Here is a 5,182-nt window from a genome sequence, read left to right as displayed (position 1 = left end):
TAATTTTGTGTGTTTCATATCATGCTTGTCTTGCTTAATTCTTATGCATAATGTTTCTGAATGAATGCCATGTATTCTTAATACAATGCTTGATTATTTCAATGCCATGAATGCATCTCTTAGTACTTGCATTAATTGTAGGAAAAACATGTTTAAGATTACAATAGGGCAAAGACTGCTAGTCCTCTTTATGTAAGGTTGGAACCATTTTTTCCTAGCCTAAAGACAAATTTGTCAAGGGTATTAAAATGGAGAAAATGGTCAGTCAAATATAAGAATTAGCATGATAAGGTTGCAGCTGTTGTTATCTCTATTTATAGTAAAATCTCTAATCCATCTGGACCCAAACTGATAAGTTGGGTACCAATAAATATTAATCCATTTGTGAGTGCAAGACATAACAGGTTAATTGACTCATATGTATTCTTGGTAATTCATACTCGAGGCACATGATCAACGAAAGAACCTCACAATCAAATGTGATCAACAAAAGCTATTCCATCAATAATCTTTGGAGATGATAGCAAAGGTTTTCATGACGGGACAAGCTATACAGAAAAAGGAATATCATCATGGATTCAACAATTGATATCAATGATAACCACTAATCATTGGAGTCACTGATAACAGTTGAAGCATCTTTCTTGCTGGAGAATCAAGGCAAAAATCCTCTTATGAGACAGTTCTTCATCAAAGGACATAATGACAATTCAATGAAGGATTGGTGTCTCATCTGAAGCAGGAAGGTTGAGAAGCTTGCTCTAGTAAAGAGTAAGGGAATGATATGCTTGTGGCTAGACTGGAATCTCAAGAAAGGTGAAGTCAATGGTTTCTACTGTAAAGCTTCATCTAACAAAAGTTTAACTATGGCATTAGAAGCTCTCACCCTTGAACATCAACACAAGGAACTATTTTTTAAAAAGGGTTTAGTGAGAGGACTGCCTCATCTGAAATTCAAAAGATGATAAAAGTGAGGCATGTCAGAAAGAGAAGTCAAAGACAACATCACATCAAAGTAAAGATATACCTTAGTGATGATTGATGACTACTCTTAACATAAAGTTTTTGTTCGTGTGTTCTCAAGACAGGACATCACAGATGGTGATTGATCATATCAGAAGATCAAGTTGGAAGCAACTATAATAGAAATGATCTTGTGGTCAGAAAATGGGACTGAATTCAAGAAGCAGTTCTAATTAATATCTGTAACATAAAGAATATTTTGAGACATATTCAGCACTAGGAGCTCCGAGTCAGAATGGAGTGGTAAAAAGGAAGAACCAAGACTTAATTAAAGCAACAAGGACAATATCAAGCTAATCAAGACTTTCTAAATACCAAAGGGCTGAAGCAGTCAATACAATTTGCAACAAGTAAGATCGGGATTTGATCAAGATGTATACATGAAGACCACTAATGAGTTAATGGCCAACAAAAAATTGGATAACCTGACAGTGTTTGGAGAGAATGTTCTACAAAAGCAAACAATTAAATGTTTTCAGTTTTTTGAAGATCTTGGCATTTACAGCTAAGACTTGTAAGGATATTCTTCATGGCTACTCAGTGGAGTCTACAACCTATAGGGCATTTATGGTTGATCAACAGAAAATGATTGAATGTCTAAGTGCACAGTTCAATAACTCCATGCTACAAGCTATTAAAGGAGAAATTAATGTTATTGATGATTGATATCCAAGCAGTGGAATGGCAGTGTATAAAAAAACTCATTATTTCAATGAATCTAGTTAGCAAGGGTAAGGATTTTCAGGAAATCCCATCAACAGCTTGGGCGAGCAATAGAAGGATCAACTAGTCAGACACAACACCTCATTGGAAATCAGAGGACACTAAAGAACATATATATTGAGATAAAGAGTTTGATGTCAATATTATTCCTAAAATCTAGTTCTTAAGTGATCCAGATGGTGGAGTAATGATTAGCAAGGCTACTGAGTTTGGATGATTATTTCTCTAGTTTTCTATCTGAAGAAGAAACTGAGAAAGTTACAAAAGCTATGATAGATCCGGATTGATTAGGAGATTGCAAAGCAAAATGAACTCAATCAGTCAACAAGAAGATTGAAGGGAAGTTGGTATGCAAACCAAATGACAATTTTATAATTGGTACAAGGATAACCAGAAGTCAAACTGGATGACAATGGCATTGTTACGAGGGACAAGGCTAAACTGGATGCTAGGTCATTATCTGGAAGCAGTATCTAATAGAAAGCACCAGTGACGAGACTTAAGGGTATTATGACATATCAGGCATCTGATGCACATTTTACATGGAATTGGACTCTGGTAAATTAGTACAAGTGCACTTCTGGTTGGTGAGTCAAAGGAGGAAGTTAATTCACAACAGTTCATGGACTTTGCAGTTGCAGATCTATTAGACTATGCATAGCTCTTCTTCACAAGCTCATTTCAGGATGGTATGAAATGGTATCTTACTCAATAAATCATCAAGGACATAGTATGGCACTCTAACTGAAGTTATAGTTTAAAATGAATTAGTAGAGTCATCATATTAATAACTCTTTTATTACTAGGCACAAACATAATCTTATATATGTGTAGTGATATAATGTTCTTAAAATGGTAATGTGCAAGGTTCCAAGTGGATCCTAGAGAATCTAATCTTATATCTATTAACAAGATTATTAGATATCTTAAGGGACTATCAACTCTTGAAGTAAAGTACCCTAAAGATATTATGCTTAACATGTTTGGCTATATAGATATAGATTACACAGGTTATAAGAAAGATAGGAGAAGCATCTGAAGTTGTCAAATTAGGTGACAGGAGAAGAATCTCAAGAAGCTGTCAACTTTGTGGAAGACGATTGATTTCTTGTTACGATAAGAAACAACTTCAAATCCAACAACTCTGTGGAACACTCTATGATAAGGCACCTTCACACCAGGTATCATTACTTTCGAGAGCATGTCTTTTAGTCAAAGAGTCGCTTGCAGAGACATTTATTAAATCACTTGTTAAAGTTAATTTTTCAAGACTGGTTTGTAAGTGTGGGATATCATTCATTGCATATTAGCTGGAAAACCCATCTGTAAAGAATTCTTAATATAAGTTCACAGGTATTAAATCTTCAATATTTAAAGAACTTGTGAATTTATCAGTATTCCAGTACCTCGTACTTTGTGCTACTATCTTGATTATCATGATTACAACGTTATATACATTTGTGGTAGTTAAGTATTACAGCATTAAGTTTGAATATTATTTTAAATGATTTAAATTATGATGGTAGACAATTTCATTCCATATAAGTCTCATAATTTAAATTATATTTAAAATAATATGCAGCATAGTTATTTGTATCTTGTATGAATAATTGTGGTACTTTTAGTATTAGTGATATTATTTAGAATTTTTGTTCTAAGTAATCAATGCTTACTTCTAAAATCACTAACATTAGAAGTTGAAGTATTTTCTAAGTTATGTGTATAAAACTCTCAATATTTTATATGCTTAGAAAGTATTCTAAAATTATAAATATTTAAGTGCTAGCATCTAATCTAACTCATAGATATTTAGTATTTATTTATTTAGTATTTGTATTGGGTAGTTTGGATTATGGAAATTAAAGCAATTCAATGATTTTATTTGCTCCATGATTCAAACTAACTTAAAATAAATAAGCAGCATGAATGATTATAACTAAATCTGTCAATGATTGATATCTAGTATATTGATTGTAACTTATGTGTTATAAGTTAATTATGAGATTTTAGTTTTAGTGAATTTAGCAATGTTTACATCTCAAGAATTCACTGAAATCATTATCATGATTGTAGCATGATTAGTTGTATGCTAATTTTTTGACTTGTATCAATTAATGATATTTAGTTAAGAGTTCAAGTATGAACTAATTGTGAAGTATTAGTATTTGTGACATTACTAAGAACTCCTCTAAATAATCAATGTTTATCCTCAGTCACTTATACTAATATAAAAGGTGTAAAAATCTTTCTCAAGTACAAATATGGACAATGTGGATAATGTTTTATTAAAAGAAACCATATGTTGTGAAGTTAGAATAATTTGTATACTTACTTGCAAATTCCTAAATACTTTGATATAGATGCAATACTCGGTGGATCAAAGTATAAGAAACTTAGAATTTCATTCTAAGATTGCAAATAAGACAATGTTGGTAAATGTTGCTATATTTATCGAATCAACATTGTTTGAGATATTACAGCTGTTAGGAGTTAACAATTGTATAATATATGAAATTGAATGATAATGTCTATTTAATAGATAGTTGGTATTTAATTCATTAATATCTTATTTTAATATATTTGAATTATGATGTTAGACAATTCCATGTCAAATCAGTTTCATGATTTAAATTATATTAAAGTAGGGTGCTACATAATTATTGGTATCTAAAGTACTTGACAAGTATCAGTCAATAATATATTGTTAATATTTTGTTACAGATAATTATGAGATTTTGAGTTCTAGTGAATTTATATGAGTTGTTATATCTGAAAGATTCACTATAATTTGAAATCACCAGCATAGTCATTCTTATTAAGATTATTTATCAACAAACAATATTGTTGATTATAATTTTATAAAGACAAATTATGGAGCTTTTGATATGAATGAGAATTGCTTATACTTTACCCTAAGTGATCAATGCTTTTACAAAAACTCATTCATATTAAAAGACAAATCTTTCTTGCTCTTCTTACTACTGTTAGGTCATCAGTCTGTGTCTTATCAAATCATTTATCCTTTTAGGCATAAAAAATAGACTTGTGCATGAACAGTTTTAGGAGAAAATCAAACTTCTTTCAACATTGGTGATTTCTTATTTCATTAAAATCTTTTGAAATCACTATTGTACATCATTTCTCTCAAAAGATTAAATGCATAATTTTCATTCATTATAGATCTTAAGTGCATTTAATCTCTATATTTCCATATGTTCTGTGATACAGGTTCAGCCTCTAATGGCCTTCTTTCATTGATAGTCGTGAGGTTGAAAACCCACAACTTCTATCCCAGACTGTAAAGACAAACACAAAAATAGAACCAACCAACACTCTTTTACCCGTAAAATGAAGTATGAATGAGCGCGAGGGAGAAAGTTCCTTAGTGCACCACATAAGGAAGATCTGAAGTCAACCCAGCAGCTCTGTCTCCTAC

Source organism: Apium graveolens, chromosome 2 (genome assembly GCF_009905375.1).
Source record: "Apium graveolens cultivar Ventura chromosome 2, ASM990537v1, whole genome shotgun sequence".
NCBI lineage: Eukaryota > Viridiplantae > Streptophyta > Magnoliopsida > Apiales > Apiaceae > Apium > Apium graveolens.
Note: the sequence above shows the minus strand (reverse complement) of the source record.